Source organism: Balaenoptera physalus (assembly GCF_965194825.1).
Source record: "Balaenoptera physalus genome assembly, chromosome: 14".
Taxonomy (NCBI): domain Eukaryota; kingdom Metazoa; phylum Chordata; class Mammalia; order Artiodactyla; family Balaenopteridae; genus Balaenoptera; species Balaenoptera physalus.
In genome coordinates this window covers 7486967-7514094 of record NC_138893.1, presented here as the reverse complement: position 1 = coordinate 7514094, position 27128 = coordinate 7486967, and the positions used below count along the sequence as shown (strand labels likewise).

Genomic DNA, 27128 nt, shown 5'->3' with positions numbered 1-27128 from the left:
AGATTCCACATATGAGTGATATCATATGATACTTGTCTTTCTCTGTCTGACTTACTTCACTTAGTTTGATAATCTCTAGGTCCATCCATGTTGCTACAAATGGCATTATTTCATTTTTTTATGGCTGAATTGTATTGTATATATGTACCACATCTTCTTTATCCATTCATCTGTTGATGGACATTTCGGCTCCACATTTATTATTCACCGTTTCTATGCGTCAGGAACCTGGACATGGCTTAGCTGTACCCACTGCTGCAAAGTTTCCCACAAGGCTACAGTCTTGGCCAGGGTTGGGGCCTCATCTGAAGGACTGACTGATGAAGGATCCATTTCCAACCTCATATGTTTGTTAGCAGTATTTAGTCTCCTATGGGCTATGGGACTGAGAGCCTCAGTTCCTTGCTGGTAGAATTCCAGAGGCCACCCTCACTCAGCTCCTTGCCCCATGGACCTCTTTGAGAAGGCAATAGGGAGAGTCTGAAAGCAAGACAGAAGTTAAATTCTTATGTAATTCTAATCATGGAAGTTATATCCCCTTTGCTCTGAGGTATTCTATTAGTTAGAAACATACTGCTTAAAAGGAGGGGTTTCCACAAGTTCATGATCATCAGGAGGCAGGGATATTGGCAGTCATCATAGAAGCTGCCTAACCAAGTCTGCACTCTGACCCCAAAACACATCACTTTCACATGCCAAACACATTAAACCCCCTTTCTCAAACGTTCTTTAGAGTACTAACCTGTTACAGAATTTGCTCCAAGTCTAAAATCTCACCTTCAGAATCAGGTGTAGGTGAGAATGAGTGTAGTTTGTTAAGTAAAACTCCTGAAATACAGTTTCTCTTCCTCTGCAGGCATGTGAAACTAAAGAGAAGAGTTATCTCCTGTCTATCTCTCCAACACACAGTAGTGGGTGAGACATAGGATAATGGCTGCTGACATTCCCATTCAAAAAGGGAAAAAATGAGAGGTAAAAATAGTCTAGAATAATTTTGAGATCCACCTGGGCAAAGGTTGGAAAGTCCTTGATTAGGTTTCAAGGCCTGTGAGTAACTCTCTGTAACTTTGTTTTTTGGTTTGGGTTTTTGTTTTGCTATAGATTTATGCATCCAGTTTGGAATCCATTTTTTTCCAGGAGTCTTTCAAAGGTGTTAACTGCTCTAATACATTTAGTACGCTTCAAAATCTCCATGGCTGTGGCTAGCAAATTTAGAAGGAAAAAAAAATTAACTCCTAGTGACTGGCTTTCTGGCTATTCAATTTGCGACCTCTTAGGACCTATCACAAAAGTCAAGACAGGTTACGATACACACATCATTTCATGTATGAAGCTAGTGAAAGACTTCATTTCTACCTCTAAAATCTTCTGTCTTTGGCAGTGGGAAAAAATGACAGCCACAGCCACTTCCTCTGCACTCCTTTTATTGGTATGTCTCCATCCTGGACCAGCTGAGTATATACCTGAGAGACATTAGTGTTAAAACTTGTAAACAAGAACTGGTAGATGGGGCCAAAGTGAAGGAAGCATGTTTTCCCTTGGTTTGTTTCATCGTGAGCGTCACAGTTTGTAGAGCTCCTTTCGCTGCCTTTCCACAGTCTTGGTTTCATCCTCTGAGTCTCCCTGACTTTTTCATGAAAAGTAGCACGTGTTTGCTCTTGAGTAGTTTTCGCAATATGGTCACTGTCAGGAGAAATTTAGAGGAGACCAACAGTGTCTTCTCATTTTCTATTCTCTTTGTTCCTTTTAATTCAAACTGTCAGTGGTTTAGGTGACATGATTTTCTCAAAAATTTGTGGGCTTTCTGCAGATTTCATTGGGATTTATTCCATTAGGCAAAGCCACACCCAGAAATGTCTTCTAGATAAACCTTTTTCTGCTTTGGGCTCCTGCAGAGCCGGCTGTGGACAATGCCCTAAAGTTTCCTAGATGCCTTATGGTTTGAATGAAGGGTTCTATCAGCAACACCATTAGTCTCTCTAAATGACTTTTTGTGACAGAATACTCTGATACTTTATCTTTCTAAAGTTTTAACAAAAGGTTTGTCCAGTTACACACTCAACTTTATTTCCAGACCAAACCTCATCACTAGAATACATTTTTCTGACATTTTTCTTGGAAGTCATTTCTTAATTTTAGCATCTTTTGCCATCTGAAGAAGCTGAGCACTTTGCAAATCATTGGTCCTGGTTCCATTTTTGTTTGACACCACAGGTCACCCCTAATTTAAATGTCTCCTCTTGCACTTTGCTGTAAGTAGTAAGAAGAAACCAGGTGGCACTTGCAACACTTGTCCCTCACTTCTTTTGAGCCCTCACTGGCTGTGTCCTCAATGTTCAAATTTCTGCTAACAGACTGGTCAAGGCAATTTAGGCTTTCCTTGTTATTCTCCTGCAAATCCTTCCAGTCTTTAACGATTGCCCAGTTCCAAAGCCACTCCCACACTTTAACGTTGTAGAAGCATCCCACTTCCAGGTACCAAAATTTGTGTTAGTTATCTATTGCTGCCTGACAGTTTATCACATAATAAGCAGCTTGAAACAATGCATTTATACTTACGGTCTTACAGCTTCTCTTGCTCAGGTATTCAGATATGGCTTAGCTGGGTCCTCTGCTTCTGTGTCTTTCATAAGGCTTCAATTAAGGTGCCATCCTGGCCTGGGGTCTCTTCTGAACATTCGACTGGGGAATAATCCACTTATTCTCTCTCTTTGTGGCCTGTTGGATTGAGGGCTTCAGTTCCTAGCTGACATTGGCTCAAGGCTGCCCTCAGTTCCTTCCCATATGGACATATCCAACATGGCCACTTGCTACATCAAAGCATGCAAGCCGAAAATAAATCGAATCTGCTAGCAAGATAGAAGTGGCAACCTTATGTAACCTGACTTTCAGTAACATCCTGCTCCCTTTGTCATATTCTGTTTCATAGAAGCAAGTCACAGGTCCCACCCACATTCACGGTGTGGGAATTACATAAGGGTGTGAACACCAGGAGGCAGGGATCATTCAAGACCATCTTAGAGTCTGTCCACTACAAATTCTCTACACCATTTTTTCCCATTAAATGATATATTTTGATGATCATTCTATATAAGCATATATAGATATATCTTTTTCTTAAAATGACTTCTTTATATTTTTATTTATAAAAACTCTTTCAGGTGTATTATGTCCTTGATCAGTGCTATTTTATAAAGAAAAATGCAATGTGAACGGAAAGATTAATCCTAAGTCTCTAATATATAAGTGAGCAAATTGTACTGAATTAATTCTACTCCACAGAACTGTTTTTAAGAAATTCTTATCGTCTTCTTCATACTAAAATTCATATAGAAATAAAAGTGACAAGGCTTTTGTTATTTGTCATTTATTATATCTTTTCACCACAAGTTTGATTAAACACAATGGAGAGAATTAAAATTTGGCAATATTCTCAACTTAATATGCCACTTACTAAAGCCTTCATCATATGACCATGATGAAATCAAACCTGAAAATGATAATAGTTACATTAAACTAACAGAACTATTAGGTATTGTGAATATAAGTATAGAGCTGGTATCACTTAGTAATAAAGAAAACATGTAGAAATTTTCTGGGTCAAATATTTGAGTCAGATCTTTTGAAACTATGACAAGGGGGTAAAGGAAGCATTGCACTTTGAATACTTTGTTGATTCACTGCACTCAGAAGGCTGTTTCTGTTTTCTTTCTCTAGCTTAAGTAAATAAAACTATGGTTTTTTGCTCATCTGATTTTTAGGCGCCAAACCTTTGTTTAGCCAAATGTTTCATGTGCATTCCTGTTAAACAAAGTAGAGAAAGATGACACTTAAAAGAGTTTATTTAAAGATTCACTTCATGAATCTGGAAAAGCGGTATATGACTTCAGGAATAGGAAATTTCCCAAATTCCCAATATCAAATGCTTCCCTCCAATAATAGAAAAATATGTCAAGCAAAGAACTCTAGAAATGTTGAAGCAAGTCTCCAATGTATAAAAATGTCACCTTTTAAAAAACTTTCATTGATTGTAGCAGGACTGTTTAACACTCCTGTGAATTGCCAAGAAAATCTGTCAGGGACTTCCCTGGTGGTGCAGTGGTTAAGAGTCCGCCTGCCAATGCAGGGGACACGGGTTCGATCACTGGTCCAGGAAGATCCCACATGCCTAGGAGCAACTAAGCCCGCGAGCCACAACTACTGAAACCCATGCGCGTACAGCCCGTGCTCCACCACAAGAGAAGCCACCGCAATGAGAAGCCTGCGCACGGCAATGAAGAGTAGCCCCCGCTTGCCACAACTAGAGAAAGCCCGCACACAGCAACGAAGACCCCAACACAGCCAAAAATAAATAAATAAAATAAATTTAAAAAAAAAGAAAATCTGTCTGTTAATAGGAACTTATTTTGTTACTTACTTTGAACTTACTTTGTTACTTGTAAAAAAATAATAAACAGAAATCTCAGTTAAATAGAATGCCAGAGGGGGGAGCTCTCACACCCTACGATAATAGCAGAGCCCAACAGGAAGAAGAAAGACTCCCTCTTCTTTCCTGGCAAGGACTCAGCCAACGAGAGACTGTCACAACTCAGCCAATGGAAAGCCATGGCCCTTCCAACTTCCTTTTTCCCTCTATAAAAAAGTTTTCCTGTCAATTTTTGCAAGGGACTTGTAAGGGCTCATTATGGTTGCAGCCCCAAACTGCAATTCTTTGTTGATCCAGAATAAACCCATTTTTGCTGGAGAAACAACTGGCAGTCTTTTTGTTTTAGGTGAACTTATTATATTTGATAACAAAACTACATTAGAAGATTTCTCAATAGAAAAGACTTTTTATTCATTTAATACACAAACGAGATTGACTTGTAATGTGACTGAACCTGGTAAAGTGATTTTATAACAAAGTTTTGATTTACGTTAGATTAAATCTCTGAGTAATAGTATTTTTTTTTAACTCTAAAGCTAATTCAAACTTTGAAAACTTTTAGAGTTAAAATGTATTTTTTTCACAATGGTAATAGGATATCTACTCAATAAATTATCTTGAATGGGTCACATGTTGAGGGCAAGTTGATGTTCATATCTTCTTTTTCCTTTTTTGTGCAATTTCTTTTTATTTTTTAAAAAACTTCTGCTCATATACTAAGTTTTCCTATTTAAATGTTAATGTTGCTACGTCTTTGAAACCATGAAACACAAAGTACATATTGGCATGTCACTTGCTAAATTTTGTAATTGTTTATCATTTCTTGCAATAGGTTTTACCTGTTGTGAAGAAAATGATATAATCATTTTCTTCAGAAAGCATAATTTTTGACAGCGATATAGATTTTGGAATTCTTATACTTTGGATTTCAAGGGGAAACATTGACAGTGCCATCTAGAGATTATTAACTTCATTGTGGTCACAGTAGTAAGAAATTTAACCACCTAGACAATTTTATCTTGTACAAGTAGAGCACATGTATTCCTGATTCCAAATTGGGTTCAGGTCATTGTTTGAGCAAATCTCTTACTTTCTCTGATATACTGTTTATATAGGATAGATATGATTTCTAAATAGATGAAAATACCCAAGAATATCATTTCTGATACTTAATAAACACTGTATGTTAGGTACCACTATTAGCATTAATAAACCATATCAAATATATATATATATTTATATATATATATCTCACACCTAACTCCCTTTTCTAGTCTCTTTTTATTTTTTAATTTTATGTCATGGAGTTGTGAAGCATCTACTCAAGAAAGATAAAATTTCTAAACATACAAGTTGCATAGCAATGGGAGTGAGTATTGTAGGCTATGATATATGCTGGACTTTAGTCCCAGGGGCTGTTTCTAATTCATTATATTATTTCAAGAGCCTAGTAGGCAGTTGAATAAAGTATTAGTTTCCTAGCCCTGTTGTAACAAAATGTTACAAACTGTGTGGCTCAGAACAATAGAAGTTTATTGTCTCACAGTTCTGGAGACCAGAGATCTGAAATCAAGCTGTTGGCAGGACCATTCTCCCTCTGAAGACTCTAGGGACAGATCTGTCCAGCCCTCTCTCCATGTTTCCAGTAGTTCCTTGGCTTGTGGCAGCATAACTCCAGCCTTCATATAGTATTCTCCCTATGTGCAGTCTTTCTTGAATCCAAATTTCCCTTTTTTATAAGGACACCAGTTGTATCAGATTAGGGGCCCACCCTACTAATCTTAATTTAAATAACATATGTGATGAATATGATCATATTCTGAAGTACTAGGGGATTAGGACTTCAACATATGAATTTTTGCAGAATATATTCAACTCATAATAGGCAACAATTAAATAAATGTTATATTACATTAAGGTGATATAGGATATAATCTCAAGAAATGACCTTTGAAATTTTTGTAAAAAAATGTTTTAAAGAGAGTTTTCTGTGATTTTACCTTCTAATAAAATTTCATAGGAAGTTACCCTTCATCTTCCTTAATTGTATTTTAATACATACATTTTTAATCTGCCCAATTGTTTACCTCCACTTGTGGGTTGTTTTTTTCCTCCAAGAAACATCATGAAATAATAATGGAAGGCACGGAAATTAAATTCCAGTCTGAGGACAGACTAATTACCACACTGATGTTTCTGCAAAAGTTGGGTGTGAAGCTGGGTATTTAGGTTTCTCCTATTTAATCAGTGTGTGGGTGTTTCAGAACTCTATTGTGTTCACATCTGTTCATAATCCAATGGTGGAACACTCCAAAAAAGCTATCGTGTATGTTGTTGCTTCTAATCAGTTTTATTAATTATTTCCTAGTTTTCAATAGAATAATTGCCATTTCTTTTTTATGCAATCCCTTTTTTTCCTTTTCTCTTTCTCTCACTTTTTTGCTTCTTATGTTTTGGGCCACTGAATACAAATCAACTTTGTTATTACTTGACTGTTTTTGTGCTCACTGTTTTTTGTTTTTTGGGTTTTTTTTTCCAGAAATGAGCTTTAATATTTAGACGTCTGGGAGTGCTACTGGTTTTGTTCGTGATTATAAGCAAGTACAAAAATAGGAAATCCTTATATTGGCAGTTCTTAGATGCTAGTAGTGTTCTAAGCCCTTTAGATATATTAATACACTTAATCTTCAAAACAACTATATGAATATGTAGGTATTATAATTTTAATGCCGAATTTGTGGGTGAGGAGATTGAATCACAGTATTTTGTTTATTATGTTATAATTACATTTTATATGTAAATGGTAATATATTTTATGAGTGTTATGAAGCTGAAATATGTTCAATCCTATTTTTAGGATTAAATTTCATTCTGCCTGTCTCCAAGATGGGTGGTCAGCAAAATTTTTCTCTAAAGAGTCAGATAATAAATATTTTACGCTTAGTTGGCCATATGATCTTTGTTACAACTAATGAATTTTGTCATTGAAAATATGTAAATAAGTGATGTGGCTATGTTTTGATACAACTTTATTTATAGAAACAGGAAGTGGGCCAGATTTGGTCCATGGGCCATACTTTATAAATTTCTCATCCAGAATATATTTTTTAAATCCATTTTGTATTCACTTATGCTTAAGGTGAAAAAATTTACTGAGCTCCTACTTCCTATGCTGCATAGATTCATTTTCCTCAGAGAACATTTCACGAACCTTTGTAAGGTAGTGCTTTGCCTTAAAATAAAAGATTTTCCTCAGTGCTTAAATTTAATGTTTGTGGTAAGTGCATACCTAAATCCAGAAAGTACATGTAAGTTTTAAAATGCAGTATTGCATCAATTCTAAGATGCACACTTTTTATACATCAATATCTGTGAAATTGGAATGTGTCTTGCAATTTATAGTCTTACACTTGAGGAATTACGGAATTAGCTCATTTAGTTATGTTACATGGCTGATAATTTTTGATGAAAGACCACCAGAAACACACCTGGAGTTGACCAAGTTGTGTTTACGACTCATTTCAGGGAGTAAGAAGGCACCCAGGAGTAAAATGGTGTTGAAAATGACTTACAGAATTGGGGTTTGTGTCAGCAGATTTGGGGGAGGGTATAAAAGTGGATGTTTGTTCCTCATTGGACGCTGTCAGGAACTGTGGGTAATTCTGTGCCTGGGTATCTTACTAAATCTTCTCTGAAGATGAGAGTGTAGATCAAGGCTAAGCTGTAGTTGGTACAAGGGCAGTAGTCACTCATATTTTCCAGGATAGAGTGATATTTAGTCATTTTCGTGACATGAACAGTGTTACAGAGTGGTCTTCTTTTTGGTCTCAATTCATCGTGGTCACAGAGTGGCTTTGTTTGATGTTGATGATCTGTGAAAGTGTTTATGTTCAAGGGCAGAGCACTGATGCCTCCCCGTGTGTACCAGGCCAGCCTCCGGACGGACGGTCAGAGGCTACTTTTCTCTAGCTCAATATAATGTTACCTTAATCAACTTTTCATGCTGCTATAAACTTTTAGTTGACATCAAAGAGCTCTATATGTAGCTTTTATTCTTAGAATTTAAGATTTCTTGAAGTAATCAAGTTTGAACTAGAGTGACTAGTAGAGTTTCCTGAGTGTAGTAGGTATTCAGTAAATGGTTGCTAAATGATTTCGTTACACTCATACGGTATATTTTTCTCCATGAATATTGAAGGCTGAATTGTAAATGAAATGTATCAGAGATGAATGACACACAGATGTCCAATATATAGTCCGATATGTCTAACAGACCTTTTAAACATTAGACTGATGAACTTCTGTGAGTTCACTGAAACGCTGGAAATTTTTCCATCTGTTTCCTTACTCTCACCTACAGTAACACCTCCTTCAAAACAAGGCAAAGTGATTTACAGTTGGGCCAAAAGACCTCTCAGACATCAGTTTGCCTTAGATAAGTATGTAAACTATTCATCCTAAATGAGAAAATAAAAAGCTAAAAATGATTCCAATAACCATAAATTTTAATACTTCTGACTGGAGTATTATTGAGTGATTTATTTTGGTTCCTAATCCTTTCCAAGTCGTGGTCCCAGAAGGTAATAGCTTTACATAATAAGGGCAGAAAATATCTATTGCTAAGACTCACAATAATAGGGGAAAAAACAAAGTTAGAAAAAATATAGTAAACAAAGCACATAGGATCTTATACAATGGGAACATTCTGCACTAATAATGGAATTGTTGAAATCATTTAAAGTCTTTGACTTAAATTTTTTGGTTAAGTACATCATTCTTTTCCAACAAGTCTTAAAATGTCATATTTTTCACAGCAACATCAGTCTCATAAAAAAATGAAAAGAACTTGTTTCTGAAAGTGCCATTTTTTAACACCAAGAGCAGAGAGTTGTAAAATGTGTTTCCTTATATAAGTGGGGAATCATGAAATCATTTAAGGAAAAAGTTGCTGAAAAAATTTCTTGAAAGTGCTATGTGTATCTTGTTAGGATGGAGTTTAGTTCTGATTTATAGGATCACAAAAACACTCATTAAACTGTCACTCAGATGCTACACAAGTAGAATAAGCTATTACTGATTTAATTAGGTCTTTGGGATTTTGCAGTTTAATAGTGACAGTTGGCTACATGTGAACAAAAATGCATATTTTTGCTTTTTTAATGTTATTAAATTTAAAGTTGATGAGGTAGTGAAGGCAGAATATTGCCCTTTTCTTGACAGTAGTCATGGTTTATATCTGATGTCTCTCAGTTAAGGAACATGGCTTTTTAAAATTCAGCTTCATTAGGTTCTTCAGATGGCATGGGCTAAAGAAGAAGGGACTGGAAAATAATTATAAATAATAAAAGAAGAAAATATGTACTTTGGGGGGCATAAGGAAGTAAAGTTAATTGAGTATAAGGTCCTGTTTTGACAAGCATGCTCCCCATTCAATCATAAATTGCTTCTGGGTGGACATTTTTTGTCCATCAAAACACCTAACAGCATTTCTTGGCACATAGATAACTATTAAATCTAACCATTTAGTATAATCTTTAGTATAATCTTTCAAGAACTTTATTTTAAGCCATCATTAAGAATTCATTTTTTAATGTGGTTATTTGTAATAATACATATTAGCTAGTTGAATAAATAAAATTTCTTGTATAGGATCCAAGATAGGACCATTCATATGAAATTCTAAGTTGCAATAAAGTAAAAAATTCAGGGATATTATTAATCTAAAATGCCTACACTGATTGCTTCTATTCTGGGCAAGATTCTTGACAGCTCTAAGTACCATTATTCCTGAGAGCATCCTTTGGGAAGATAAGAGAGAATGGAATCTAGAGCTTTACTAATTTAGGCAGAAAGGTGCCAGGATGGAGAATCTCCGTACAGGATGTGGGTGGTGAGAGGAGGCAGGGATAAACTCCTGTTATGAAAACAAAATTGTCTAGGATGTTATACTAGACATCTTATTTCATGGCATCGCATTCAATATGTCTCTGAACATAGGGAGGAAGGAACCCTATCAGCCAGGTAAGTAATTGAAGATCTCTTGGAAAACTTATGCTTGTATGACCTACGGAATCTTGTGGAATCTCTTCTCTAGGCTGGCATAACAGTTTTATGCTGTCAGTGCTTAAACTGCAGTGATTAGTCTGTGAATTCAACAATCTATATTCATTAAAAACTCCCCCAGTTTGAGTCTATATACATAAGTAGCATGCATAAACTTTGCTAGCTTCGTGGTCCTATTTTCACCCATAAGTTTGTTAAAACCTATAGAAACTGCCATCTCCTTCATGTTAAATTCTCTGTACTCTGCATAAGAGTGTAAATTGGTATAAACACCAAAGATCTGAAAAAGCTAAAAGAACATATATGAACCAAATTTCCATTCCTAGGCATATATATAATAGAAATGCATAGATATATGTTCAATAAAAATATGAGTGAAAATATTTATTGCAGCTCTATTTCAATAGTCCTAATATTAGTTTTCTAGGCTGCCATAACGAAGTACCACACACTAGGTGACTTAAACAATAGAAATGTATTGTCTCAGTTCTGGAGGCTGAAAATTTGAGATCAAGATGTAGTTTGGCAAGGTTGTTCCTTCTGGGGATGGTGAGGGAGAATCTCTTCCTGGCCTTTCCCCTAGCTTCTGGTGGTTTGTTTCATTTTCACATGGTGTTCTCCTTATATGGATATCTGTCTTGAAATTTTCCCTTTTTATAAGAACAACAGTCATACTGAATGAGTGTACACACTAATGATCTCAGTTTAACTTGATTACATTTATAAAGATTTTATCTTCAAATAAGGTCACTTTCTGAAGCACTGGGGATTAGGACTCCAACGTATGGATTTTGGGGGCACACAACTCAATCCATAACAGTCCTCAAATAGAAATGGCCTAAATATCCGTCAGCTCAGAATAGATTAAATAAAGTGTAGTATATTCCTAAAAAGGAAGAAATGCTAAATGGTAATAAGAATAAATGGTGTATTGACAAATGAATCAACGAGGATGAATCTCACAGTCATGATACTGAGCAAAAGCAGCCAGAAATTTACATGCTGCATGAGCTCTAGAATGCAAACACAGTGAATCATTGCTCATAAAGTCCCAAAATACGGGCTGCATTGCAAAGATAGGAGCAGCCACTACTGGAGAAGGCTCAAGGGTTGTCACTAGGGTATTTAATTCTTGATCCAAAATGATTAAATCGATGGAATCACGTAATTAATTAATTAATTGAGCTGTAGAGACATGATTTGTGTGCTTTTAAAAAATACATAAAGACACAGTATAAAAAGTTCTAGGACACAAAAGAAAGGAATAATTATGTGTCACCTTTAAGGAAGCCACGGAAAACTGTCTCCAATATCAATAAAAATATTTTCCAACTTAAAAAATTGCTCATAATCTCATGCAAAATGAATGGTTTAATTAATATGCAAACATGATCATATTGAAGCCCAGAATAACTAACTCTTTCATTAGAATATATGAAAACTTCAGAGGAAAAGTGATTTAAGAGCAGATTTTTTTATGGGTGAGTAAAAATGCTACAGGAGAAAAAGTGGAAGAAAAATTCTAGAAAAAAAGAACTCACTGTGAATTGGCTGAGATTCACAACAAGACTATGACACAGTTGAACAGGAGTTACTGAGAGATTTAATGTAACTAAAACATGAAGGAAAAGTCTCAGGGTAGTTGGTATATGTCTCCTGCTAACTTACAGAACTCACAGCTTGGAATGCTTTTCTGTATTCTCCTGTGATTGTAGACTCTTTTAACATGGTTTCTGTAAATTACATTTGTTTTGATGCCTTCCTCAATACCCACAGTTTATGACTGACAACGTATTGAATCAAAAACATATATTTTCTCTGCTCGAGAGATAGACTCTGCCAGCGTTGGCTTGGAGTTTAGTTTCTGGGAATATGGGAAACATGTAAAGAAACATCTCCTAAGAATGTTAGATAAAATATTTATTTTGAAAAATTTTATAATGCATAGGTGAGTGGAATTTAATATAAGTATGAATCAGTGATCAGAAATACAGTAAAGGGCAATGCCACAGAGGTTAGGAGATCTATAGCAAATGTTTGTCCCAAGTATATGCGTCAAACCAAAGTGTTTTGATGTTTGAGTGTTAAGGGTTGCGTACCTGTGATGAAGGAGACAAAGCCTGGCCTGAGCAAGGTGGAAACTCAGATTAGAGATCCCGTGAGTAAGACTGAGACAGCAAAGGATAGTATCTTCCCCTTATTTCCATTTGTACAAAACAAACAATGTATGCTTTGGAAAATGACCTGTCTTTCCCAGCCCTGTTTCTAAGTGAAGAAAATTCTCACTTAAAAAGCCTTAATAAATCATGAGATTGAGGCCATTATTCACAACAACCATTGAGACTCTAAAATCTAAATTCAAGATTTGCATTAAATATGCTCCTAGGCATCTGGCAGAAACCAATGCATACTCTCTGTGGAGGAACTCAATTTAAGTGCAGGTTTCAAAGATTTCCCAAAATTAAAGTCAAAGAAAAATAAGCCCAAACTCAAAAATCACTGAAAATATTAGAAAACAAAACATAATGCAAATGATGCAACAGAAAATAAATCAGCAAAATCACTTTCAAAAAAGCTTGTAAAAACAGGCATTCCTCATTTTATTGTGCTTCGCTTCGTTGCACTTCACAGGTATTACATTTTTTTTACAAATTGAAGGTTTTTAGCAACCCTGCATTGGGCAAGTCTATTGGTGCCATTTTTCCAATGGCAGTATTTTTTAATTAGAGTATGTACATTGCTTTTTCAGACATAATGCTATTGCACACTTAATAGAATACAGTGTAGCGTAAACAACTTTCATGTGCACTGGGAAACCAAAACCTTCATGTGGCTCACTTTATTGTGATACTCACTTCACTGGAGTGGTCTGGAACCAAACCCTCAATATCTCCAAGGTATGCCTGTAGTAGAATTGTGAGAGACAATATAAAATAAATTATGTTTAATATTTTGAAATACATCAAGAATTAAAAACGTGAAAATAATAAATTATAAAAACGGACCAAGCAGATTTGTAAAAGTACTAATGTGAACTTTTCAAAAATTAAAAAATGCATAAGTAAAATTAAAAATTCAGTTAATGTAATAAACATCAGAATAGGTGTAACTCAAGAAAACATTGACTAACACACCATTGCAAAGCAATTATACTCCAATAAAGATGTTTAAAAAAAAAAAAGAAAAGAAAACATTGACAAGTTAGAAAATATATCTGAGAAATAACCAAGAATTCAGCACACAGAGAAGTAAATAAAATACAAAGTGGAGGTTTATAGACTTACAGAATAAAGTAATAACAATCAAAATTCATCTAATCAGAGATTCAGAAGTAGATCTGGGGAAAAGGAAGTAATAGCTAAAAAGAAATTTCTAGAACTGATGAAAAACATCAATCCAACTGATTGGAAGAAGACTAATGAATAATAAACATGTAATTTAAAGAATAGCACGTATCTCACACAGAGGGTGATAGCACTTTAAAGTTCTCCAGTCCTTGTTTTCTTAAACTGTCTAAACTGTTCCCTAAAAGATTAGACAAGTAGTATATAATTTTCATTACAGGCAAAACTGAAAGAAAAGAAAAAGAGATGATTAAGAAAAGGGGATAGAGGAAAAAGAAATACAGGGAAAGTGTAATCACTGAGCACACAAATATGGTAGAAATAAATCCAAGCCTATCAATAGTTATTGTCAATATAAAAGGGTTAAAATCTCCAGTAAATGTCAAAGATTATCAAAAAATCCAGTTATATGTTGTTTACAGGAGACATACTTAAAGCATAAGGACATAAAAGTTTAAAACTAAATAAAAGTTTAAAAGTAAAAATGTTAGTAAATTTTATTCCCTATGAATCCTAATTACTATCAGTCAAAATAGATATAAAGCAAAACATTGTAAGTGATGAACAATAACCATATGCTAATAGAAGGCTTAGTTCCTCAAAAATCTCTATCAGTAATTCACCAGTATAGTCAATAACATGACTCCAAACTCAATAAGCAAGTTTTTTTTTTTAACATCTTTATTGGAGTATAATTCCTTTACAATGTTGTGTTAGTTTCTACTGTATAACAAAGTGAATCAGCGATACGCATATGTATATCCCCATATCCCCTCCCTCTTGCGTCTCCCTCCCACCCTTCCTATCCCACCCTTCTAGGTGGTCACAAAGCACCGAGCTGATCTCCCTGTACCATGCAGTTGCTTCCCACTAACTATTTTACATTTGGTAGTGTATATATGTCAGTGTTACTCTCTCACTTTGTCCCAGCTTACACTCCCCCCTCCCTGTGTCCTCAAGTCCATTCTCTATGTCTGTGTCTTTATTCCTGTCCTGCCCCTAGGTTCATCAGAACCTTTTGTTTTTTTAGATTCCATATATATGTGTTAGCATATGGTATTTGTTTTTCTCTTTCTGGCATACTTCACTCTGTATGACAGACTCTGGGTCCATCCACCTCACTACAAATAAATCAGTTTCGTTTCTTTTTATGGCTGAGTAATATTCCATTGTATATATGGGCCACATCTTCTTTATCCATTCATCTGTCAATGGACACTTAGGCTGCTTCCATGTCCTGGCTGTTGTAAATAGTGCTGCAGTGAACATTGTGCTACATGACTCATTTTGAATTATGGTGTTCTCAGGGTCTATGCCCAGTAGTGGGATTGCTGGGTCATATGGTAGTTCTATTTTTCGTTTTTTAAGGAACCTCCATACTGTTTCCTTCATTTCTTTTTCATTTATTTCTGATCTGATCTTTATGATTTCTCTCCTTCTGCTAACATTAGGGTTTTTTACTTTTTCTTTCTCTAATTGCTTTAGGTGTAAAGTTAGGTTGTTTATTTGAGATGTTTCTTGTTTCTTGAGGTAGGATTGTATTGGTATGAACTTCCCTCTTAGAACTGCTTTTGCTGCATCCCATAGGTTTTGGGTCGTCGTGTTTTCATTGTCATTTGTTTCGAGGTATTTTTTGATTTCCTCTTTGACTTCTTCAGTGATCTCTTGGTCATTTAGTAACGTATTATTTAGCCTCCATGTGTTTGTACTTTTTACAGTGTTTTTCCTGTAATTGATATCTTGTCTCATAGCGGTGTGGTCATAAAAGATACTTGATACGATTTCTATTTTCTTAAATTTACCAAGGCTTGATTTGAGACCCAAGATATGGTCTATCCTGGAGAATGTTCCATGAGCCCTGAGAAGAAAGTGTATTCTGTGGTTTTTGGATGGAATGTCCTCTAAATATCATTAAATCCATCTTGTTTAATGTGTCATTTAAAGCTTGTGTTTCCTTATTTATTTTCATTTTGGATGATCTGTCCATTGGTGAAAGTGGGGTGTTAACGTCCCCTACTATGGTTGTGTTACTGTCGATTTCTCCTTTTATGGCTGTTAGCATTTGCCTATGTATTGAGGTGCTCCTATGTTGGGTGCATAAATATTTATAATTGTTATATCTTCTTCTTGGATTGATCCCTTGATCATTATGTAGTGTCCTACTTTGTCTCTTGTAATAGTCTTTATTTTAAAGTCTATTTTGTTTGATATGAGAATTGCTACTCCAGCTTTCTTTTGACTTCCATTTGCATGGAATATCTTTTTCCATCCCCTCACTTTCAGTCTGTATGTGTCTTTAGGTCTGAAGTGGGTCTCTGGTAGAAAGCATATATAGGGGTCTTGTTTTTGTATCCACTCAGCCAGTCTGTGTCTTTTGGTTGGAGCATTTAATCCATTTACATTTAAGGTAATTATAGATATGTATGTTCCTATTACCATTTTCTTAATTGTTTTGGGTTTGTTTTTGTAGGTCTTTTCCTTCTCTTGTGTTTCCTGCCTAGAGAAGTTCCTTTAGCGTTTGTTGTAAAGCTGGTTCGGTGGTGCTGAATTCTCTTAGCTTTTGCTTATCTGTAAAGGTTTTAATTTCTCCATCAAATCTGAATGAGATCCCTGCTGGGTAGAGTAATCTTGGTTGTAGGTTTTTCCCTTTCATCACTTTATATGTGTCCTGCCACTCCCTTCTGGCTTGCAGAGTTTCTGCTGAAAGTTCAGCTGTTAACTTTATGGGGATTCCCTTATGTTATTTGTTGCTTTTCCCTTGCTGCTTTTTATAGTTTTTTCTTTGTTTTAATTTTTGATAGTTTGATTAATATGTGTCTTGACATGTTTCTCTTTGTATCTATCCTGTATGGTGCTCTCTGCGCTTCCTGGACTTGATTGACTATTTCCTTTCCCATGTTAGAGAAGTTTTCGACTAATCTCTTCAAATATTTTCTCAGGCCCTTTCTTTTTCTCTTCTTCCTCTGGGACTCCTATAATTCGAATGTTGGTCTGTTTAATGTTGTCCCAGAGGTCTCTGAGACTGTCCTCATTTCTTTTCATTCTTTTCTCTTTATTCTGCTCCCTGGCAGTTATTTCCACCATTTTATCTTCCTTCTCACTTATCCACTCTTCTGCCTCAGTTATTGTGCTATTGATTCCTTCTAGAGTATTTTTCATTTCAGTAATTGTGTTGTTGCTCACTGTTTGCTCTTTAGTTCTTCTAGGTCCTTGTTAAATGTTTCTTGTATTTTCTCCATTCTGTTTCCAAGATTTTAGATCATCTTTACTATCATTTCTCTGAATTCTTTTTCAGGTAGGTTGCCTATTTTGTCTTCATTTATTTGGTTTTGTAGGTTTTTTCCTTGCTCCTTCGTCTGTAACATATTTTTGTCATTTCTTTTTTTTTTTTTTTTTTTTGATGGGTGGGGCCGTATTCCTGTCTTACTGGTTGTTTGGCCTGAGACATCCAGCACTGGAATTTGCAGGCAGTTGGACAGAGCCGGGTCGGTGCTGAGATGAGGACCTCCAGAAGGCCTCACTCTGATTAATATTCCCTGGGATCTGAGATTCTCTGTTAGTCCAGCACTTTGGACTAGGAGCTCCCACCACAGGAGCTCGGGCCTGACCTCTGGCCTAGGAGCCAAGATCCTGCATGCTTCGTGGCGTGGTTAAAAAAAAAAAAAGAAAGAAAGAAAGGAAAAACAAAAGGACCAGTACATTATCAAAGAATAAAAAACAAAATAAAATTAGAAAGATAAAAAATATATTAGGAAAAATAAAACTATAATTGAAACAACTGCAACAAGGCAAAATAAAACCAGAACAGAAAAAAGAAAAAAAAGGGGCAGGAACAAGCCATAAAAGAGAGAACAATAACAACGTATAAAGAATAAAATAAAATTAGAAAAATGAAAGGTTTATTAGGACAAATAAAAATATATAAGAATCAACAACAATGAATCAACAAGGTAAAACAGAACCCCAGTCTAAAAGAGAAAAAAAAAAAAGCCTTGGCTATGGGAGTGGAGTTTAGGCAGGGGTGGAACTTAGGCAGGGGCGGGGTTTTTGGTGGGGCAGGACCTAGGCGGATGGGAGGGTGATGTTTGAGAATGGGGCGGGGCCTAGGTGGGGAGACGTTCAAGTGTGGGGGGGGCAGCCTCTGCTTAGGACCTGCATGGAAGGGGAGAGGCAGCACCTCTAAAGGAGGGTCTCTGGAGTGTGCAGTTCCGGAGTTTGGAGGCAGGGCCCTGGGTGAGGGTATGTGGGTAGAGTTTAGACCCAGCACGTTGGAGGGGGTCTCAGAGGGCATCTCCGAGTGTAGAGGTGAGGCCCCGGGTGGGGGTGTAGGGATGGGGCTTGGGCTCTGCACAGCAGGAGGGAGGCTCTGAAGGCAAAGGATTAGGCCTGGGAGCCCAACTGGCTTCCTGGTGCCTAAGTGGACAGGGAAAGTGCTGGCTGTGTTTCCTTCTGTCCCTCCATGCCCCTCCCCCACCGTCTCCCCCAGGGCCTCCCCCGTTGCCGCTGGACCCCTAACCCTGGGTGGATCCCGCTGGGTGTAGGCACTCCTCCCCTCCCCCAGCCACCCCTCAGGGGTGCCAGTCCTGGAGGTCTGGCCTTTACTTTTGATCCCCCTTCCCTCCCTCCCTCTCCCTCAGGACCCACGCAGCTGGAGGGGGCCTCGGTGGGCAGAGGATCAGGCCTGGGATCTCAGCAGGCTCCCGGGGGCCCAATTTGGCAGGCAAAACCTGACCATGCTCCCTTTTGATCCTCTGCCCTCCCAGTGGTTCCCCAATTTCCCCCTTTGGGCCTGGGATCCCTTCCCCTCCCCCAGCCACCCCTCAGGAGCGCCAGTCCTGTCCTGCCACCACTTCTCCTCCCCCTTCACTCCCCCCCATGCCCCACATCCTACACGGTCGCTGGGGTTTCCTCCCATCCCCTTAGGTGTCGGTGGTCCCCCACCGTTGCAGGGTAGGTGCCCTAGTTGTGAGGAGACACGAATTCGGCGTCCTCCTAGTATGCCATCTTGACTCCGCCCCCCAATAAGCAAGTATTGACAGAATAAGAAGGAAAACAGAAAACTTCACAGCCATAATAGAATATTTTAATTCAGCAATCTTAGTTATTGTTGAATCAAGCAGAGAGAATTCAGTATGTATCCAGGTGATTTATTTAACATATATATAACAAACTTATTTAATAAACTTATATACAGTATTTCATTGTATACAAATGTGCATTGTATAGTTAGTCAAACTCTTCCAGAAAACTACATAAGAGGAAATACTAATTCATTTTATGAAACCAGTATTGCTCTCTTACCAAAACAAAATGAGGATGTTATAAGACAAAAATTTTATTAATACTCACAAATCATTAATGTAGATACAAAATAATAAAATTGGTGAAGCCAGTATGGAAAACAGTATGACAGTTCTTCAAAAAATTAAACATAGGATCACCATGTGATCCAGCAATTCGCTTCTGGGTATAAACGCAAAACAATCAAAAGCAGTAACTAAAACCGGTATTTGTTCATCTGTGTTCATTGCAGCTTTATTCTCAATAGCCAAAAGATGGAAGCAACTCAAATGTCCGTTAATGGGTGGATGAGTGAATAAACAAAATGAGGTGTGTATACACACGCACACACACATATATAGGCACGATGAAATATTATTTAGCCTTAAAAAGGCAAGACATTAAGATACATGCTACATCATGGATAAACCCTGAAGACGTTATACTGGATAAAATGAATCAGTCACAAAAGCGCAAGTGTTGTATTATTCCATTTATAAGAAACATGTAGAACAGTCAAATTCATAGAGACAGAAAGAAAGTGAATGAAGATTGCCAGAAGCTGGAGGGAAGGAGAATGGGAAGTTAGTGTTTAATTGGTAAGATTCCTCCAGCTCTGTTTTTCTTTCTGAAGATTGTGTTGGCTATTTGTGGTCTTCTGTGTTTCCATACAAATCGTGAAACTTTTTGTTCTAATTCTGTGAAAAATGCCCTTGGTAAATTGATAGGGATTGCATTGAATCTGTAGATTGCTTTGGGTAGTATAGGCATTTTCACAGTATTAATTCTTCCAATCCAAGACCATGGTATATCTCTCCTCCATCTGTTTCTGTCATCTTTGATTTCTTTTATCAGTATCTTATAGTTTTCTGAGTACAGGTCTTTTGCCTCCTTAGGTAGGTTTATTCCTAGGTATTTTATTCTTTTTGATGCAATTGTAAATGGGATTGTTTCCTTGATTTCTCTTTCTGATCTTTCATTGTTAGTGTATAGGAATGCAAGAGATTTCTGTGTATTAGTTTTGTACCCTGCAACTTTACCAAATTCATTGATGAGCTCTAGTAGTGTTCTGGTAGCATCATAGGATTTTCTATGTATCGTATCATGTCATCTGCAAACAGTGACAGTTTAGGAGTTTCAGTGTGGGAAGATGAAAATATTATGGAGATGGCTGGTGGTGATGGTTGTACACAATGTGAATGTACTTAACGCTACTGAACTGTACACTTAAAAATAGTTAAAATGGTAAATTTCATGTTATGTATATTTTACTAAAATAAAAAGTCATAATAAAGTATTTTCTAATTGAATTTGACATTTTATAAAAAATAATATGCCATGGTAAAGTTAAATTTATCTTAAGTATACAAAGATAACTTAACATTTAGGAATATGTGCACTTAACAGATCAAAAGAGAAAAATATTATCAAGAGGAGTAGAAAGTATTTTCAAAATTAAACACTCCTTATGATTAGAAAAAAAGTCATGAATAAAAATGAGGAAGAGAAGGGAACTTCATTAGTCTAATAAATCATATCTAGAGATGATTACAGGGCAAAGTACATCATTCTAAATGGAGATTTCTGTAAAGAGAAGCAATCTCTTTAAAATCAGGTGTAAAAGATGATCACTATCATTGCTTATGCCCATCAGTATACTGGAGATACTGGCCAGGGTATTGAGGAAGACAAACAAAGTAAACTGGAGGATAAGAATAGGAAAAAAAGAACATAATATAATCACTGCATTAGAAAACCCTAAAGAATTGTCAGGCAAATTCTAAGAATTAATAAGAAGAGATTAGTTAGATGGCTGGATATAAGAATGATGATCATAAGTCTTTTTACACACCACTAGCCAATAACCCAAATATAAAAGAAAACACAGCTTACAACCATATAGGCAAATGTTAAGTATCTAGAAATAAATTTAGCAAAAGGGGCACAAGGCTTCTACAGAAAAACAGTTTCACACATTTATGAAAGAGATAAAGAGAGATTTGCAATGTATATGGGTAGAAGGAATGAATGTTTCACAGATTTTAATTCTTCCATGTCGATCTATAGATTCAGTACAATTACATTAAAAATCCCAACACATATTTTCATAAAATGTGATAATATGATTCTAAAAAACTTAATTGGTCAAGTGAAGGAAGAATAGCTAGAACACTTTTGAAAATAAAGAGCAAAGTGAGGGGACTTGCCCTACAAGATGTCCAGATTTATTCCAAAATTGTCATCAAGAAGATAGTGTGGTATTGTCACAGAGACATACAAAAATTGACAAATGGGTTAGAATAGAGGACACAGAAAGAGACTTACACATGTAGAAAACTGCAGTAAATGCTACAGATGCCATATCCAATTAGTGAAAAAGGAGAGACTTCAATAAATGAATCTAGAAAAGAACGATTATCAATATGGGAAATGTTGGATTGGGGGAATATCACCCACCATATTATAAAATAACTCTAAATATAGCAAAGACTTAACTGTTCAAAGGAAAATTTTTAAATCTTAGGAGAAAATAAAATGTGACAAACTTATTAAAACGAGTTAAAGATAAATCTAAGACTCAAAGAACATTGTTCAGGAGAAAACAGATCAATGTAACTTATGAAAATTAAATGTGTTTTTCTTCAAAAGACAACAATGAGAAAACACGATAGAGACTGAGAGAAGATATTCTCCGTACACACAATTGGTAAATGATTGGTATCAAGAACGTGTAAAAAAATCTATAAATCAATAAGAAAAACACAAACATTTCAATAGAAAAATGGTTTAATACTTGTCAGTGAAATGGAATTACATATTACCAGTAAATCTAGGGAGAGTTGTTCATGTCATTATCAGTTTGGAAATGCAAAACCTAACCATAAAGAGTGATAATTTTACACCTAAACAGCAAATTAGTAAATTTGAAGATTGTAACACTACCTAGGATTGGAGAGAGTAATTACCCTTAGAACTGCTGTTATATTGACTGTGATAGTGAAATAGTACTACTGTTTTACAGATGCCGTGTCACGTTATTTTGTAAAGTTGAATTTTTATTTACCGTATGATCCAGTTCTTTACGACCTAAAAGAAAGGTGACAATAGCAAATGTGACAGTTGCAAATACCTGAGGATGATCCAACTGCCCATCAACAAGAGAATGGATGAAAAAACTGTTATAATCACACAATAAATATGATGTAGCCATTAAAATGGATGAGAGTAACATGTAACATCACGGATGAATCTGCAAACAAGTTCCAAAATATTATATACAATAAATACCTTGTTCCTATAGTTGAAAACTATGTAAAACTAAAATTTATGTGTGCATATGTGTATGTAAACATATGCAAATGATTTTTAGCAATACTTATAGAAGTAAAAAATAAGTTGAAAGCAAGGAAAAAATGAACACAGCATTCATGATTAAGTTAGCTCAAATGTAGGGGAGATGGAGTGAGGAGATAACTTGGTTAGTTGAAAGGCACAGTTCAGGTCCTAGCTTTTGTTATGGGTGTTGATTTCACACATAATAATATGATTAACAGTGATATATAATAATATAAATATATTATAAATGAGAAACTAGATAAGAAACTAAAGTGGTTATGAGAATGTGTCATGATATTAATGCTAAACATTTGTTTATATTTATGGGTTAGCGGAATGGCATTGACTGTAACGAAGCATTCGGTTACTGTGCCTATCATAAAATTAAAATATTTTGCTCATCAAAGATCACCTTAGAAAAGGTAGAAAAGATAAATTACAAATGAAGACAATATATATGTCCCCAGTTCTCCTTTTCCCATATATTTGGGAAAGCAAAAGAATGATTACCCCAATTCAGGTTAGCGGTTAACTCTGGGTGTGGGGGGAGGAGGCTGCAATGAGGAAAGACACAATGGAAACTACTAGCAAAATTTGGTGTATTAAGCTTAGAGGTGGTCATATGGCTGCTCTTAATTATTACAACATTGTTATCGCAATAATTTGCATGTGTATTGTGTTAATACATATACTACCTGGCATTATCAATTTCCACTAAAATACCTTCTAGTTGGGTGAAGTATATCCTTCAAACTGATGTTAGAGTTAAATAATGTATTACATATAGATAAATCAGAACAGTGTCTAGCAATAAGTCCTTATTTTAGTTAAATCAGAACAGTGTCTAGCAATAAGTCCTTATTTTAGTAAGTCCTCAATAAGTGTCAGCTGTTATCATTATTTAAAATGCTGCAAAAGCCATTTGCAGACTTATCTCATTTAGTCAGCAGAACAGTCTTCTGGAATCAATATGTCTGATAACATTTTATAGATAAAGGGTTTTATGTTTCCCAATGAAATGCCTTTGTCTTGGTCATATTTCTAATGTGAAATAGAATCAGAAGTCAGATTATTAGATTCTAAATAATAATCAGTTTACCGTAAAATGCCTAAAAAGAACTCAGTGTTAAAAAGTTGGCAGGCAGTATGCCATGGCCAAAATGCGACGTGGCCTGGAATTCAGCTCCATTCTGTTGCCGACTAGCCTGTGACCATGGCCACTTAACCTCTGTATAACTCAGAAAGTGACTTGGGCTGAATAAGGTTATATCTTAAGCACATTTTTAGCTCTAAGATTGTGTCACATATTTGATTTTTTTTCCGTATTACCACTGATATTTTTGTAAGGCTTGACAAGAGTAGGTGGAAAGGAGGATACATCCGTGTTAATTTTCCAAGATAAATGTGGCTGCCTGTTAATCTACTTTTTAATCCTTTATTTGCGTCACTCTTGCTTGCTTTGTTTTCTTGTCTCTTTTCTTTTTGTGTATGTCAACATAAAATTATTTTTTTCTCTTCAGAATTTTTTATTAGGAAAAATAAAACCCATGTCTTTGGTATAGCACTGGAGCTTTGTAAAACTATGCACCAACCACAGCCATAGTCTTTTGTAGAGAATATAACACACTTTGGACCAGCTCTAGATCCCAGTGTTTCAGAAGTGATATTATGTTTTACATGTTTAAATCATTGAAAATATTTTACTGATTTGCAATTCATGAAATTTAATCTGGAGAAAGACAGAAAAAAAGAATAGAAGGTGCTCACATTTCTATTACTTGAAAAGTACTTAGATTGCCTGGCGTATAGGAAGCAACAAATAAAAATCAGTTATTATCATTGCTAATACTAAGTAAGTGGAATTAGGCTTAAGAAGTGACACGCTTTAGGCTGTCAGTCAGGTACCTGGTAGGATAAATACAATTTTTGGTACAGTTTGGAGATAGTTTTCTTGTAATATGTAGCAGACAGGCACTGGGCTCCTGGAAATAGGACAGAAGGTACAAAACTAGTTGCTGAGGGCACTGAAAACATACTTCACTGATTTGCATTTGCTTAGGAATAGTCTTTGAAAAAAGGAAGCATAATTAGGTAAAAATGTTAAAGCAAATTCCATATTGATAAACAAGTATTAAAGCAATGAGCTCCCACTTTGGAAATAATAGTAATTATTTATATAAATACTATTTTAATGTACTTCACATACATTAGTCCAAAAATTATACTGTAGATGGAATAACTAGGAGAATTCAAATACAAAAGGCATTAATGTTACTGGAAGTGTTAGATGTTATTTTTAAGAAATGACTACAAGAAATTATGTGGATAATGAGAAAATAAACATTGGGATTTATGGAGAACTCAACGTCCATTCAAATAACATCATTCTCTATCTACTATGAGTAAGGACTCTGATTGATGTTGGACTTTATGGTCTCCAAGATAAAAGTAAAAATGTCAAATTACTTTTATAGGAAAAAGATTTTTAGAACCACAGAAAAAGTCATGTAGGTGTTGCTTCTTCTGCTACTAAAACATTTGAATAACAATCATTTGGTGTTAAGAGTATCAAAGGTTGTAAAAGACAGCAGCTACCTCCAAAGGAAGCAATGTCCATGTTTTCTGAACTTCCCAAAGATTGCCTCCAAAGAACTATCATATTCTTTATCAACGGGCGATATGTTCCAAGACCCCCAGTGGATGCTTGGAGAGCACCAAACCATATCTATACTATGTTTCTTCCTATACGAACGAACATACCTATGATAAAGTTTAATTTATAAGTTAGGCACAGTAAGAGATTAACAACAATAACTAGTAATAAAATAGAACAGTTATGACAGTATCCTGTAATAAAAGTTATGTGAATGCAGTCCATATCTTTCTCAAAATATCCTGTACAAATGCAGTGCCTTTCCATCTTAACTAAGCAATTACCATGCACTGTGGCCGTAAGTTTTGCAGTCTGAGGTGTGACAGCAAACCTAACATGAATTTCTTTTCATTCTTCACAGTTTCAAAGATAGAAAATTCATTCTTACCATACATTTTAGCAATCTCACGATAATGATTTTTTTCTTTCCTTATTAAGTGGAGAACTTTCAACTTTTCACTTATAGGAAGCATTTTGCGGCTTCTTTTTGGCATATCTGAATTGCCAGCGTCACTGCTCTTGTGCTTTGGGGCCATTTAGTAAAATAAGGGTGACTTGAACACAAGCACTGTGATATCTCAACAGACTATCTGGTAACCCAGCTGCTACTAAGTGACTAACGGGTGGGATGTGCTAGACAAAGGGATGATTCACGTCCCAGGTGGAATGGAGCGGAATGGCATAAGATTTCATCTCACTACTCAGAATGGTGTGGAATTTAAAACTTATGAATTATTTATTTCTGGAATTTTCCATTCAGTATTTTCTGACCACATTTGACCATGGGTAACTGAAACCTTGGAAAGCAAAACTGTGGATAAGGGAGGACTATGTATACTTTCTGAATATTTCTTTCAATAGTATAAGTTGATGAACTATATTAAAAAGCTCATCAGTTGCCAATCATCTTTAAGAGAATATTAACTTTATCAGGCCAGATATATAGAATATACATTTAACATTCTGCCCCAAATAATTTGAGGCAGTAGTATATACACATTGGTTACAATGAAAAATAATAAAATAATGGTTCCGTGTTTTTTCTCTGTTCCTTCACCCATTCTTCCCTTTATGAAAATAAGCATACTAAATAAATTACTCTAGACAATTGATGTCACTTGAAAATTGAATGGCAGCCAGGCATTTTCTTAGGAAACGTTTAGAGGACGGAAGTACTTAGAAAATTGAGGATTTTTAAAGTGCAATATTTCAAATGTATCATTTTCTAACATTTTAATTTTTTAAATTTATTTATTTATTTATTTTTGGCTGCGTTGGCTGTTCGTTGCTGTGCGCGGGCTTTCTCTAGTTGCGTTGAGCAGGGGCTACTCTTTGTTGCAGTGCGCGGGCTTCTCGTTGTGGTGGCTTCTCTTGTTGCGGAGCATGGGCTCTAGGCGCACGGGCTTCAGTAGTTGTGGCTCGCAGGCTCGGTAGTCGTGGCTCATGGGCTCTAGGGCACAGGCTTAGTGGTTGTGGCGCACGGGCTTAGGTGCTCCATGGCATATGGCATCTTCCCGGACCAGGGCTCAAACCCGTGTCCCCTGCATTGGCAGGCAGATTCTCATCCTCTTTGCCACCAGGCAAGTCCCTTACTTTAATTTTTAAATTTATTTTACTTTTGAAAGAAGAAAGAGGAAAAATTGCAAGGCAAAACAACCTTACAGAAAAAAAGCACAACAGTTTGAATTGGTTCTTTCCAAGAAACTAATGAATCAGTTCAATAATGAGTCAACGTAAGGTTCTAAAAACAGTCTATATTTTAACTCATTAATTGGTTGCATACTAATTTGAAAAAATATTGTTAGGAAATTGGAGTATTCTGGGAAAATTACATACTAAGTACAATAATGCGTTTTCTTTTTCCCAGAAGTTGACCTTGTATGTGTGTGTGTGTGAGCCCATGTGCACATGTATGTGCATTGGAGGTAAGAGAGGAAGATGATTAATCCCCAGAGCTATGATGGGGCTCTCTAATCTGTTTCCAGTGTGCCATGATGATGTGGATAGGTGTGGATATAAGAATGAG

The 27128-nt window shown here is 35.9% G+C and overlaps 1 long non-coding RNA gene across 1 annotated transcript in view; it reads right to left on the bottom strand.

Moving 5' to 3' along the window:
* The window catches only part of LOC309643161, a 468256-nt gene extending 441128 nt beyond the window's left edge, over positions 1-27128 (bottom strand). Inside the window, exon 1 of the long non-coding RNA XR_014253594.1 lies at positions 1-27128. This exon is cut by the window's left edge and continues 882 nt beyond it. This is a non-coding gene — a long non-coding RNA (uncharacterized lncRNA).